Source organism: Choloepus didactylus, chromosome 4, assembly GCF_015220235.1.
Source record: "Choloepus didactylus isolate mChoDid1 chromosome 4, mChoDid1.pri, whole genome shotgun sequence".
Lineage (NCBI taxonomy): Eukaryota > Metazoa > Chordata > Mammalia > Pilosa > Megalonychidae > Choloepus > Choloepus didactylus.
Genome location: NC_051310.1, coordinates 86,100,858 through 86,116,790, shown reverse-complemented (window position 1 = coordinate 86,116,790; position 15,933 = coordinate 86,100,858).

Here is a 15,933-nt window from a genome sequence, read left to right as displayed (position 1 = left end):
TGCCCATTCAGGGTGGGTCTTGATTAATCATTTACTGGAGTCCTTAAGAGAGCTCAGGGGCCAAAAAAGACCCAGATGCTTGGAGATGCAGACAGAGAGATGTTTGGAGATGCTAAGAGATGAAGCCCAGAGTTTTCCCTGGGGAAGCTAAGTGAGAATACACAGATGCTTAGAGAGACAGCCACTGGAATCAGAAGCTGAAAGCAATGTAACCCAGGAGAAAAGGACCAGGAGACACCAGACACATGCCTTCCCAGCTGACAGAAGTGTGCTGGATGCCGTCAGCCTTTCCTCAGTGAAGGTATTCTCTTGTTGATGCCTTAGTTTGGACACTTTCATGGCCTTAGAACTGTAAATTTGTAACCTAATAAATCCCCTTTATAAAATCCAAACCATTTCTGGTATTTTGCATTCCAGCAGCTTTAGCAAACCACATCAAGTATCAAGACCAGTACAATTAACCATGAGCTCCAAAAATGACCTCCAAAAGACCATGTGTGGTTTGGCTCATGCCTGTCTCCAGCTTCATTTCCCACGGGCCTCCCTGAGCCCTGTCCCCTGGTCTGCTGTTGGTGTCTTGAATATGCCACACTCCTTCCGGGCACTTAGGCATTGCTCATGCCATTTCTTCTACCTAGAATGCCATTGCCCTCACTCCTACCCATTTCATCTAGGTAATTCTTACTCATCTTTCAGATTTCAGTTGTTTAATTGTTCCTCGGAGAAGCCCTAAACTGGATCAGGGCTTTAAGCCCTAAAGTGCCTTGTACTGCTGCTCCAAATGTCGATCACAGGCAATTATTAAAGAGTTATTTATAGACTGTAATGTCCATCAGACAGGGGCTTCCTTCTGTCCTGTTCACTGTCCTAATGCCTAGCACACAGTAGGTGCTCAATAAGTATTTGTTGAATGACTGAATGAAATGAATAGGGTTTAGTATGTGAAGCTTGTTGCCAGTTTGCACCACTAGAGAGGATGCTGTCTGGACTTGATACTGCCCGATTCCCACTGACTACCCTCTGTTAAGAACCAGCTCAGCTCTGGGGACAGAGGTAGCCATGCCTCCGCACATTGGGCAAAGAGTCTGTTAGCTCAGTGGCTGGGGCTTCTCTTTTTCAGGGCAGGCCCCCAACCAAACTCCCCAGAGTGGTCAGTTTGTCTTGTGGCCCACAGGCCCCTTTGGGTCCCCAGCCCCTCGGTGCCATCTTTTATATCCTTATAGGTTCGTAAGCCTCGCTTCCCTATACCCCTCTTTCCCCGACAAACTTTTCTAGCCCTGCCTGCCATTCTTGGTGCAGGGCCAGTTGTGGCCTCCCACTTTTCTCAACTCCTCTTTGGGGTGTCTATGACCTTCTCTGGGCTGTGAATTCTGCCTTCCCTTGGGTCTTTGCTCCAACCGTTGCCTTCAACTGCCGTCGGAATGTTCCCTCCTTAACATTCTCAGAGGTTGGTGCTCTGGTTTTGCGACTGGGTGGGTCAGAAGACTCCAAAAGGGTCCAGGCTTCACTTCTGAGTGGGCTCAGCCTTTAGTAACTACACAGCACTGTGTGGTGATTCAGTTTTCTAACCTAATAATTGACAAAGCTTTTAAGGCAGTCCTGGCTGCATGTATGATCCCTCTGCCATGGATTCACAATTTCACCAGACTCTCGCCTGTCTGAGCTGGAAAGAAAACATTTTGTGGGTACTTCGGCAGGACAGTTGAGGGAATTTGGGGGCCAAAGGACATCCTGCCACCTCACTTGGCTCTGCACCAAGGCAACTCCTGACTCTGGGCTACAGCTGCTCCCTTTTGCAACTGCCCCAAAGCAGCTCCCTCCCCCAGGGTGCACCTGCCTCTCTGCTTCTCCCTTCCCCAGGGCTGGGACCAAGCATTACAAGTGGAAGCCGGGCCATGCTGGTGCTGAAAAGAGATAGTGCAAAGGTCTTGCTTATAGTGGCTTCCCCTGGGGTCAGGAATGTGTTTAGCTGTAAGAAGTAGTGAGTTATTCCCAAGAAAATGTCTCAGTCTTAGCCAGCTCTGTTTTGGCCTTTGTCTGTCCTGGGAGAATTGGGGCACCCTTTCTTATCTGATCATGTATTTAGTGAAGCCCTGATGTTTAGTACTAGTGAGCTAGAAGCCCATCCAATCAGAACTGACCTGGGGCCCTAGAGCTCACACTGGCCAGTCCTGGTACTCTTAAAACAAGGCATAGTTTATTCTTGTCTCATTCATTCATTCATTCATTCATCCATTCATTTAATATCTGTTGAATACCTATGTGCCAGGCACTAGCTAGGTACTGGGGATACCAAAAGTGTCAGGCCAAACAGAAAGGGACAGGGACTCTTGTCCTCAGAGAGCTCATGGTCCAATGGGGATGGCCTGCATGAAGGGAGGAGCTGGTCATGAGTATGTGGTTGGAGTGTGGTGTGTGAGATAATGGTGCAAGCTGAGGCCAACAAAAAGAGAACAAGATGCTGTGAGAACTTGTCAACCATGTAGAGTATTTGTTTTTATCCTAGAAACCTTGGGGGGTGGGCACTGAAGGATTTTAAGCGGAAGGAAAATGATTACACTTGGGTTTTTAAGAGAAGACACTGGCTGCTGTCTGGAGCACAAGAGAGAAGGTGGCAAGGGTAGGGATTAGTCAGGAGGCCATTGAGTGATGCTGGGAGCTGGGATTGGAGGGGCTTGAGGAGAAATGGTTCAAAATGTAAGCTGTGTCAAGGGAAAATGTATAGGACACAGGGGAGGTGATTGCACATGGGCCTGAGGCACAAGGAGTGGTCAGGTATCCATTGTCTGAGAAAGCAAACCCTGGAGGGGAGGGCTCATCTGAGGGGGGATCTCATAGACTGAGTCGGGCATGTGTTGAGTTGAAGTGCCTTTGAACGGAGCAGCTATTCAAGCACAGAGCTCATGGAAGAGCTCCACACTGTAGATACAAATTTTTGAATCATCTGCTTTATGTAATTACTCCATGGACGTGGATGAGATTGCCAAGGAGAAAGGCTAGAAAAGTGAGAGTTCCTTAGGGCTGAGTCTTGGGGAATGGAGGAGGATCTCTCAAAAGAGACTGAGGAGAAATGGCCAGAGAAGTAGGATGGATACCAGGAAAGTCTGGCATGACTACAACCAAGGACAAAGAGTATTGTTGGTTCTTTCCTCCACAATTCCCCATCCCCTCTATGATTTAGTTGCAAACACATCTCCTACATCCTGAACGTGAGGTGTAGGGAGAGGAGTAGAAAGTTGTCTGATGGGCAGCACATCACTGCTGATGTCCTCTGGGGTGAGGATGGGCACTCTCAAAGCCCATGGACTGGAGGGCCAAGGAAGGCTCTGGCAAATGCCATTAGATTGGGTGGCAGCTAGAGGAGCACTGAGGATCAGGCATGAGTGCTCATGGAGGTTTGAGGCCTGGTGGCATCATTTTCTCTGTCTACAGGCATGTGGGCTTTGAGTCAGGGATGTTAGAAAGAAAGGGGAGGAGGAGGCCAGGGGCCAGGAGATAGGGAGCTCTTGGAAGGTGTTGTGGGGATAAGAAGATTGATTTGGGGGGATAAAAGGGAAAATGGAAATGTGTGAAAATAAGAAGTGCTGGTCAAAATGGGGGTCAGGGACAAGCTGAAGAAGAGGGCGGTGGGGGGAGAGCAAGACCAGGTCTGATCAGTGCCCCCCAAGACTCTCAGGAACATGGAGACCTGTGTGAATTTTCTCATATGAAGTTCCCCATCCATGGCATGTTGAGTCTTGAACTAGGCAGAAACTCTTTTTTTCCTGGCATTGTCATGTTTCTTAGACAAGAAGCAGGGGGTGTTCATCACTGTAAAAGGTAAGAGAACAGTCAGAGGAGGAGAGGATAGAATGAGGGAAACCAGTGAGGATCCAGACATCCCTGGAGCAAAGTCCTGTTTTTCTCAATGTAGACTGGTTCCCAGAGAACCTGAAGCCTGCCCACCTTGCCTACCAATTCCAGGCTTTTTGGAACTGCCTGGAGCATCTGTGGTGTTCAAGATATAAGGGTCAGTGGGAAGACATGCAGGAGAAGCTGGGAAGGCTCAGTGTGAACCACGAGCAAAGACGACCTCAGCAGGGAGAGGCAGCCTGTCAGATCCCCATCCTTCCCTTCCCTGGGCCAGTATGCTACAGCTCAGGGGGCAGGCAGGCCCCTCTCTGAAGCTCTGGCCCCACCTGCCATTTCTTGTGGGAAGTCTCATTACAGGGAAGCAGGGCAGTCCTGCAAAGGGGCTGAGCAGAAGGAGGCAGAAGCAGTGGAGCACAGAGCAGGAGGCATGCTTTCAGACTCTCTTTGGGGTTGTGTTTCCTCATGTCCTCTAAGGGCATGACATATGTGGGGACAAAGAAATAAGTTTTAGGGTGGAAGCAGGAGGCTCAACTTTGGTGCCAGGGGAGGGTGCCATGACCTTGAAGGGATGATTTTGAAGTGACTCTGCCAAAGATGGAAGCCAGCACTGTGCCCTCCAGCCCTCAATATCTCCGACTGTAAAATGGGGGTAATAGAGTAGTCCCTACCTCATAGGATTGTTTTGAGGGTTACGTGAGTTAATTTACATATAGAATACTCAGGCATGTCATAAATGCTGGGTAATACGATTGTGATTTCAAGGGCCATTCTCCATTTACATCAAGTGCTTGGACTTTGTGGGTACAAACCACATCTTCTCCTGAGATGAACCCACGCTGACCATAAAGTAGGCTTGCCAAGTTAATTGAATAGCAATGTAGCTATGATTTGGTTTTAGGATTACATATTAGGGCCAGCTTGGAGAAACTGTTTCACAAGAAGTGCTATTAAGAGTGGAATGGATACTGAATTAGGAGTCAGAAGACCACAAATATTTATTAGAGTGTCTTTCATGTGCTAGGACCAGTGCAGACGGCTGGGAGTTCAAAGGCAAACACGATATAAATGGCACTTGCATCAATGGAGCTCATAACTTAGTTGGGGAGACAGGAAAAAAATGAGTTAAAAATAATCAAAACTTATGATTAATGGTATGAAGGAAAAAAAAAAACTGGGTGTAAGAGGGTGGGAGTTATCTACTTTAGGTCAAGGAAAGTCTCTGAGTGGTTGACATTAAACCCAATGGCTCGGTCTAAAGTAGGGGTACCAGTCACTCGAAAGCAGGTGGGGGGTGTTTGGGAGGTGGGGAAAGCATTCTGGTTAGAAATAGTTTCCTGCCCTATTCGTGAGCTTAGGCACTTCTGCAAGCATTGATTTCTTCCTCTGTAAAATGAGCATCATCGTACCTACCCAGCCAACCACATGGAACTCATGTGACGATGAAGCAAAATTAAGTACGTGAAAGAATTTTGCTAACCATGGACCGGCTGTACAGACACTAGTATATTAGGAAAAACTTGCCTCTAATCTTCTCTCTCGATACCAATTTAATTTGGTTCACAGGTGTAACATGACTGTACCACAGCAATGCTTCTTTGGAGGAGCAGTGGCTAAAGGTTGTGCTGTTAAGACGTGCCCTCGGAGTTGTGAGTGACAGGGCAAAGGAGATGAGGTGGTTGAAGAGAGTCAAGGGTGGGTCGCTGGGCAGGACACGGCTGAGCCATGTCCTAGAGGATGAGAAGGAGATTTCAGGCTTTTGTAAAGCTGAAAAGCCAGATACTGTTGTAATGTGGAGCGGTTGGTATGTATCCACGTCTTCTGTAGAAACCGACCCTTCTAAATGTGATTAATACTATTTCATCTTTGCCAAGTACCCAGTAAGTTCCAGAAACAGAGAAGACATGCTTTCCTAGGCATGCTCAGAAACGTGACTTTTCATTGAGTAGATGTTCAACAAATGTTTGATGAATTGAAGGATACCCCAAAGATGAGAGACATTCAGGGATGAGAAGGCAGCACCGCCAGGCAACCCCTCTGGTATAAAGGAGAGTGTGGGACCAGGAAGACACTCTGTGCTGGTTTTTAAACATGTCATATTTCACTTGCACCACGAAGCAAGAGAAAGGCTAAAGATGCAACCACGGAGCTACCTTCCTCAGGTTAGAAGGCCAGTCTCCCTGGGCTGGGACAAGGGGTTGTCAGCCACTGTGATGTTTTCTTCAATTAGTCTGAGTCTCACGGACTGTGCCACACTGCTGCTGATGTACTTTGGTCACTGCAAACCCTGGTGGCTGCCCAGCCAGTGGCTTGAGCTTCTGAATGATGTTCTCTGTGTACTGTGGTTTTGAGAAAATTTAAGGAGAAAGAAGCATTAGCCAGTTGGTGAAGCAGTTGCTTCCAGCTGGGCCAAGCAAGGTGACACCCTGATAAGGACATTCTCCCAGCAGCACTTGCATCTCACAAGAATGGAACACTGAAGCAAGCATTTTAGAGAAGGGGATCTCAGTGACCTTTAGGTAAGAGGGTGAGAGAGGGACCCTCCTCCAGGGAAGGAACAGGAAGAGGGAGGGTCTGTTCCAACTAGGATGGGAGAATGAGAAGAAGGGACTGCCTTTGAGATGCCCTGGTGTGTGGGTTTTCCATGGGCCTGTTTGGTGATCTTTCCCTGATGACTCTGAGCCCCATATCCCAGGACACTTTCAAAGGGGTTTATGGAAAGCACTTTCTCAAGCTGAGCCTTTGACTTTGGAAACTGTGAATGTTAATTTTTGAGTGTCTGCCCCCATGTAAGGGAAGAGAAGGGAAAAAGGAAGACAGTTGAGATAGGAACGTGTGAAAGGAGGCAAGGAAAACTAGCAGTTCTGAACAAGGAGGAGGGGAGGAGTTGGAATAAGAGGGGGCAAGAGTTCTGTGAAGCTGATTCCTAAAGTCATGAAGAAGGAAGATATATTTATTTGGTTTTAGTTGAAATGACATTCATTAGAAATGGCAATCCTGAGGAAGCTCAGGGATTGATGCATGAGCTTATCTGTGACTCACACAAGAGGGGGTGAAGCCTGGATGCCAAACAGGAGATGCTTGGGTTTGTGCAGCCCAGACACAGAGCAATCAGCCATTTCTTGGTTTTTATGTCTCTCCTTTCCCTCAGACAGCCTCAGCTTTGATGCAGGCCCCATCTGCACTGCGGGACAAAACCAAGAATACGAAGCACTCCCCAGACCACCATTCCCCTGTGGTTGGTGACCAGTACCTGGACTCACCTGGAAAGACTGTTCTTGGAGGACGATGTGGAGGAATGTACCGGACCTCACACCGTGCAGCTGTCAGGTCTCCGCAGGTGAATCACTACGTTTCACACAATTCCAATCATAATTGCAGGATTTTTTTTGTTGTTGTTTTGTTTTGTTTTTTTTTTTGAATGTGGAAAGGCATTCTGCAATTTATTTGACAGAGTAAACAAGTGAAAATCGGCCATAAGAAAGAAAAATAAATAACATAAGTGGACAGTAGGTTGCACTGTTAGATTTTTGTGCATATTTTAAATCTGAAACAATTTAAACAGTATGAGATTGGTGGCCTAATAGGTCAATGGCAAAGAATGGAAAACCCAGGTACAGGTTTATTTTTGCCTTACCTGCTTTTAGAGCAGTAGGTGTTTCCCTTTCAAACTTTGAGTAACTGAAGAGCTGCATCCCTGTTTGGAGTGCAATAGTCAGCAAAGCAAGACAAGTGTCCCCATTAATTTCCACCATAGTGCAAAGGCTGGAGAGAGGGTGTCACCAGTAAGGAGCAGCATAACCTGGCCTTTCTTCACCCACAGGTCACCCGTCACTTCCTGACCTGTCATACTGTCCTCAACTGCTCAGTAGGCTTCGTCTTGGGGCTTAACAGTTTTTATGGCTGGGACCCTGAGATCTGTCAGAATCAGCTTGTACATGCTTAATAATTGTTACTCTTGAATTTTTCTAAAGGCATGAAGAAAAAGGCAAAGCAGTCTGTGAAGGCCCTGACCTGTAGCAGTGCTGGTGAAGCAAATGCAACATCTCCAACTTCACTCACATCTATGGGAACAGCCTTCCTGTTTTCTGGAATCTATCCTTCCTTTCTCCTGTCACCGACATGGTCACTCAGTAGATTATGAATGCAAACCTTTTCCCCTGGGCATGTGGAGCAGTGTCTGTGTAAGTGATTGTACCTAATAAAGGTGGTGTTTCAACTCAGCAAGTCAAGTGTAAATCATTTAATAATTGATAGTGGAATCACCCAGCCTTTTTTTTTCAGTGAATAATTCTTCATTGCCAGCTTGGTAGCAGGACAGGCACCATTCTGGGTGTTAAAACACAGCATGGGAACAAAATAAATGGAGCCCTTACTGTCCCAGGGAGCAGGGAGCTCCTCAAGAAGGGGAGGCACAATAACCAGTGAACCAATCGATAGAGACCTTGACAGGGGGCTAGTGAAAGGAAGAAAAATAAATCTGGCAGGGATGATAGGAGACTGCTGGATGTGGGTGTGCAGCTGATGGTCAAGGTCAACTTCTCGGATAAGCTGGCACTTGGGCAGAGGCCCAACGTGTGGGCCCACACCACGGGGCTGTGTGGGAAGAGCATTCTAGGCAAATGGGCACAGCAAATGCACAGATTCAGTGACAGGATTGTTTGTTACGCTTCCGCCTCTATGCAGCAAAATTATCTTCAGTAATCATGTAATGATCCTTTTCCTGATTCATTATTTTATAAATTATTTTTACTTTAAAAATTTTTTATTTCTTTTTTTAAAACAATTTTTAAAAGGTAGGTGTTTCAGTTTTAAAGATATTCAAATCAGTAAAATATTGCATAATGAACTTATTGCCTAGTTTTGCAGTTATTAAAAAATGACACCTCAGAGATCACACTGTGTTTCAGTGATTTAGAGTTTAAACAAATTACTCTAAGTGGTCACATAGAATGACAGATTTGAAGTAACTCAAGTTCTGGCTCTTTGACTTTACCATTACTGTGCTGTCACTGTATTTTGAATCTACAGTTTAAACTCTGTTGCAATCAGGGATACGTAGTGCTGCAAGGTTTGGAGACTTGAACTGAAACCAAAGCAAACTCAGGTGATTCTGAACCATTATGTACCAAACTCTTGAAAGAAGCACATGTGTCAAGGGGCACTGGTATTATGAACATTCTCTGAATTGCCATGTAGAATACAATGCTGTTTAGAGGATAAGAAATAAAAATGTACTAATAAGAAGTGTATATATTATTGAAACTCAACACTAACCTCAACAATGGTTTAGTACATGGACCAACAAAAGATTTTTTTTTTTTTTTTTGGTGGGAGAATTATATCAATACCATTTTTAGGATTGGCAGCATATGGCAATAATAAAAAGCAGACCAATGTTTTAAAAAATGTTGTACTGCCAATGCCCGCACTTAATGCCTGATCTAGAGGGCAGACTGCTCTCACTGCCCTGTCCTTGGCAAATACAAATGTTCTTCCTGGGGCAGGAGCCTGACTGCTGCTTCTGTTTGAAGGAGAAGAGGCCAAGTGAGTCAACAGGATTTGCTGATGGACTGGACGGGAGATGGGCAAGAGTGAATGACTCCTAGGATTTCAGAGTGAGCAACCAGAATGGAAAGCTGCCATTTACTGAGATGGAGAACAACGGGGGAAGAGCAGGGTTTTGTGCGGGGAATTGAGAGTTTGGCTTGAGTGTGTTAGGTTTGGGATGTCTCTTAGTCATCCAAGTGCAGATACCAAGTTGCTAGTCAGAAGAGCTTGGCTTTCAGAGGTGTTCACAGTTGAAGATTCAAATAAAGGAACTATTAGCAAATGGGGGGTATCAAAGCCATGGGACTTTGAAAACTTGGGGAGTGAGGTAGATAAGGGAAAACATGTGGGCACTGAGCCCTACGTAGGCTCAGGCTTACAGGTCATGGAGAGGAGGAGGAGCCAGCATAGCAGATGGAGAAGGTGCAGCCAGCATGGGATGGGGAGAAATAAGGGAGAGCTGGGCCTTGGAGGCCAAGTGAAGAAGTTTTCAAGGTGAAGGAGCACTCCACGGTGTCAAATGCTGCAGATTGGTGGAATGAGATGAGGACTGAGAGATGTCCATTGGATTTGGCAATCTGGTGGTCTTTGGTAACATTGACAAAGTCAATTTTATTGGAGAGTGGAGCTGAAAGTATGATGGAGAGGGTTCAGGAGAGCTCACTAGTGGAGAGGGGAGAGAGGGGTTATGAATAACTCAAGGATGTGTTATGTAAAAGGAAGCAGAGGAGTATGTTGTAGCTAGAGGGAGATGTGCAATGAAGAGGGGTTGCTTCTATGGTGGTTCAGTGTGCGGATGTTGTGAGTGTGAGTGTGTGTTTGTAGATGAGATACATTACACCCTGTTTATTTTCTGTTGCTGCTAATCCGTCAGAGAAGGGGGAAATGGCAATGTGGAGAGAGGAGACTGCTGTAGGAGTGATGTGCGGAAGGGATCCTGTACACAGATTGAGAGGGACAATGGGGTGGATAAGGACTCAGGCAGGTGTGTTGGTGGATTTGACAGTGAGAGTCTATGGACATGATCTATCAATTGTTACCATTTGTTAATGAAATAAAATGGCATTAGCTGAGAGTCAGGAGAAACGGATCAATCGGTGGTTTGTGGATAGAAGGGGAATTGTGACATAGTCATCAAGGAGAGCTGAGAATGAATGGACCAGACCAACAGTTTTCAAAGTATGCTCTGGGGGAAGCCTGAGATGCTCCTAGGGGTCCACAAACTCAAAAATTTTTGCATGTTAGTACTAAGACATCTTCTGCCAGCTTCCCTCCCATTCTCTCAGGTGTATAGAGTGGAGTTTTCCAGAGGCCAAATGCTGAGTCATGATAATCATGGTTCTTATAATTAATGGAACATGAGTTTTTGAACTCTTATGTTTTAACAATTTGTTTTAATTTCTAATTCAATAAATATCCACAGGTATATCCCACATTTTAAACAATGCTCTGTGGGTCCTCAATAATTTTTAAGAGCATAAATAGTCTTGCTCTAGACAGCAGAGGGAAAAGGGAAGGAATTGCATGGGAAGGCTGAGTCCTAGCAGAGGTTTTCGGTCATGATGAAAAAGCAAGGCTAGTATTTATGGTGTTATGTTTTTCTCTAGGTTCTGTTGCTTGGTTGAAGCCACAAGACAGATGGAGAATTTGGATTTAAAGGGGGTGGAGTTTTACCAGCTAGTTAGTGCTGGAGAGATGGAGGGAGGGACAAGGAATATGGGGTAAACTTGTGTTCTGTAAGGTTCATCTCCTTCAGTGACCCTCCAACATCATTGTTCTCTTTGTGGACCACGACCTACCTCCAAGTTGCTGAAATACTCCATGTATTGCATTTACCTTATTTTAATATAATCATCAAATTAAAAACACTTTTCATATAGGTAAGCAATATTTTCCTAGAAAACATACCATTCACTTTTTAAAACATTTGAGTTTTCAAATCTTTGTACCTGTGGTTACTTTTTTTTTTAAATTCAATTTTATTGAGATATATTCACATACCAGGCAGTCATACAAAGCATACATTCAATTGTTCACAGTACCATTAAATAGTTGTGCATTCATCACTAAAATTAATTTTTGAACATTTTCATTACCACACACACACAAATAATAAGAATAAAAATTAAAGTGAAAAAGAACAATTAAAGTAAGAAAGAACACTGGGTGCCTTTTTTTTTTTTTTTTGCCCCCATTTTTCTACTCATCCATCCATACACTGGACAAAGGGGAGTGTGGTCCATATGGCTTTCCCAATCACATTGTCACCCCTCATAAGCTACATTTTTATACAATTGTCTTCAAGATTCAAGGGTCCTGGGTTGTAGTTTGATAGTTTCAGGTATTGACTGCTAGCTATTCCAATTCATTAGAACCTAAAAAGGGTTGTTTATACTGTGCATAAGAGTGCCCAGCAGAGTGACTTCTTGGCTCCTTTTGGAATCTCTCTGCCACTGCAGCTTATTTCATTTCCTTTCACATCCCCCTTTTGGTCAAGAAGATGTTCTCCATCCCACGATGCTGGGTTTAGATTCCTCCTCTGGGAGTCATATTCCACGTTGCCAGGGAGATGTTCTCCCCTGGGTGTCTGATCCCACGTAGCGGGGTGGGCAGTGATTTCACCTCCCAAGTTGGCTTAACTAGAGAGAGAGGGCCACATCTGAGCAATGAAGAGGCATTCGGGAGGAGGCTTTTAGGCACAATTATAGGGAGGCCTAGCCTCTCCTTTGCAGCAACAGTCTTCTCAAGGGCAAGTCCCATGGTAGAGGGCTCAGCCCATCAAACCAACCTGTGATTACTCTTTCTCATCCTTTGCACTTTTTTTTTTTTTTTGCTAATTAAGAATTATCACAGGCTTGTTTATTTTACTTTTTTCTTTCCAGAGATGACATTAATTTATCCATATAACTGATGAATTTAGAAGTTTTTGCTTCTACATTGTTGACTTGTAGTTATTATGAATTTTATTAATTCTTGCTTTTGTAAGTTAGCATGCTTATTCTCTTTTTAATTTCTTCAGCTAAGTGCTTACTTTACTTAATTTTACTTATTCCTGCTTCATAATTAAAGTTTTTTAGGTTAAGAATTTTCCATTGAGTAAACTGTACTTATTCTCCTATGGGTCCTATACAAAAATGTGGTTTCTTTGGCCAGTTATATTTTATGTAGCTTATAATTTTAGTTTCTATTTCCTGTTTGACCTTACAGTCACTTAGGAAAATGTTTTTAAATTTCCAAGAAAATGGATTTTAAACTTTGCATTAACATTTATTTCAAGCCCTTTGGCACTATGATCAGTAAATAAGACCTATTTCATTTCTTCTTTTTGGAATATATCAAAAGTTTCTTGTCTCCAAATATGTGATCAACTTTGTAAATATTTGCAGGGTGCCAAAAATATATATTGTCTATCAGATAATATCAGGATGGAGTCTTAATATTCGATTTTTAAATTTGATTTTGTCTAGAATATGCTGGAAACTTTTGATATGTATGTGCAAGAATTTTTTTTCCATTTATGAAAGTTTTTGTTGAATTTGTGGTTATTTTTACATTTCTTAATGTAACCTTTAACCTATGTTAATGGGATTGCCATTTTTGTTTAACTTTTCTTGTTCCTTTGGCCAAAATACCCATGCTCCTTAAATTAGAACTTTAATTACTCTCCTACAGAGCTATTAGATTAAAAAGCAGTCACTCTTGGATTCAAACCCTGCCTCCCTGTGGGCAGGTTGCACTTAACGCCACCTTTTGAACCCGACATGCCTTATTTGAAAAATAGGAATAATAATAGTATCTAAAGCATAGTATGGATATGAGAATTAAACAAGTTAATGAATGTAAAGTGCTTGGAATTTAGCATACGGTTTTTTTTAATTACATACTTTTAATATTCATATTTCCCCTGCATTCTGGGAAAGCTTAGCCAGTTATTCCTTCCCTTCAAAGATGATTCTCTACAGAGTCAATTCTGATTACTATTAAATGCAATTAGACATTAAATTTGTAATTTCCTTTTTAATTTACATGCAAATTTTTTTTTTTTTTTTTTTCCTTCACCCACCTCCCTTTTTATTTTATTCTGAACTTTTAATCTGGGAATATTCCCTCCAAGCACCCATGTCACAGAGACAAACCTCTATCTTGTCATTTACTAAAAAGTTTGCTCAAACTCTTGTTTGATTCCTTCAAATCATTTTTAGGACTATTCTCATTTTTGGAATCCTTAAGATTACGTCTCTTTTCCTATATTTGGCAGTGTTTAGGTGGATCTAATATGTGTGTATGTTTGCCCTCCCCATATTCCTACCTGAGAAGTGTGCTGAGGCCCCAAATTTGCCAACATACAGAGTGTCTGGGTTTTCCTTGATTCTACTTGCTGTTTCCTGGATGCCGTTCAAATTCCTTTCTCATTTCAGTAGAGAAAATGAAGTGAATACGGGTAGCTCCCATTTCACTTCTTGGTTTGCAGAAGTTTCTTCAACACTGCTCTAAAATCTGCCCCCTCCAGACCTGTATTTCTGTTGCTTTGATTAGATGAAATGAATGAAAAACTATTGCCTTCATCATAAGTTGCCACTTGAGTTTTGTTTGTTTCTGTATCTCCTAGAGAATTTTCCTGCCGAGGAATCTCCCCTCATGTAACATCCTCAGGTCTCTTGTTACGGGGCTGATGGGGTTACTGTGCCACTGTGGTCACTGCAAGGGCATCAGCCACGCAGTCCACCGACAGCCGTCCTGCACTTGGTGTGGATGGATCCTGAGCCTCCAATTGGGGGACACCGCAGGCAGTGCAAGATAAAGTTGCTCCTACTTTCTTAAAGAAGGCAAAGCAACTTTATTTCACAAGGCAGAAAGCAGCCCTCCTGGTTATTTTCACTATGCTAACCTTATACGTTGGCAGGAATTTCTAAATGCCACTCCTTTTGCCAATACGTTGTTCATCGGTCGTAGTTTGTGTGTGTCTGTGTGTGTCTACTTCACCTGCTTGGGAATTTAGTAGGAAAACAGAAGCCTATGCATTTGCCAATTTAAACAGAAGCCCCAGGACTCCTGATAAAAATTATTTTCTGACATTGACATGATTGATGTCAGTGTTAGTGCTTCTGCTGGGGGGCAGGGAGTAGGAAAAGTTAGAAGGGGAAGGGGTAAGAGGGGTGCGGGACACTGATTACGTGCTTCAACTTGGCGGGCCTGGGCTGGGGGACCGGATCCACCCCTGGGGAGGGTAGTGGGCACGGGCGACAGCGCCCTCTACAGCCCCCTGGGCCTGGGAAAGTGAGGCCGGAGGCAGGCCCCATTTCCTCACCCAAAATACCAGTGTTAGGGGAGGCTTGCCGGAGGGAACCGCCTTTTCCCCACCCCCTTATCTTGCCCGGACACTCCCCGTTGCCAGCGCAACTCCCATCACCACCGGTGCGCATACATTGTTGCTGGACACCGTTACGGGAGCAACTCTCGCCCCTCTTCAATCAACCTCCGCGCCCTCTCAGAACCAATCCAAGCCTTTAACCCCTACAGCTACCCCGCCCTCTAAACCGCCCGATATAAGCTTGTACTCTCCCCTAATAAAGTCTCTCTCTCTCTTGGTTTCTTCACCCTAAAAGAACCGTGTCCCGCCTGTTCCTTTCTCGCCGCCCTCCATACTTGCACGCCTCCCGCCGGGGACCTGGCCAAGTCCCCCGCCTCGCCCTCGCCTCCGGGAAAGAGCCCCCGCCGCCGGTACCCTCGGAGCAATCCTGAGAGCCTAGGATTTAGCAACCGGCCGCCACCCTCCCCCAGACGAGTCAACTGCGACCGCAGAGGGGCATTTCACTCTCTTTTTAGCATGCAGTTGACAGATAAAATAGCACCAAGGAGCATTACTAACCCAGCTCGTTCAGAGGAGAAAGTGTGACTCCAATTCAGTGTGTTCTTTTATGGAGTTGCCTTTCCCAGGGAGTGTGTCTGAGGTTGGGGACCCTGAGGAAGGGCACTCTTTACCTTGCTTAATCTTACAATGCCTCATCGTTGTCTGTTTTTAAACAAGGGCCTATACAATTAAAGTCGTAGGATTTGGGATAGGCCGGCTGGATGGACAGATTTCATCTCAACCTCTAGGTGGATCCTTGAGTTACTAGACATGTGTACACTTGGAAAGCAACCTTGAGTTTCACGGGTCTCTGACCAAAGGGTATGAAGAAAACCCTGGCTATTTTAAAAATGTGTTTGCTCTGGAAGCATGTGTTTATAAATGTGTGCTCTGAAAACATTCCTGAGGAAGACACGAGGAGATTCTGGTAGTCAATGGAGGGAACTCTGTTCCAGGGCCTTAGACAGAGCTGCAGTGTGAAGCTGGCCGTGACTCCTCCCCAGCCAGGGTCCTGCACAGCTTTCCTGTCAGCCTTAGGGAAATCAATCTTCTTCAGTGTCTTTACTTTTTTATCCCCACAGTTTCAGTTATATCCTTACTGTGAAATATAACATATATGCAAAAAGGTGATAACTTTCAAAGTACAATTTAACAAGTAGTTACATAGGAAATTTCCAAGAATG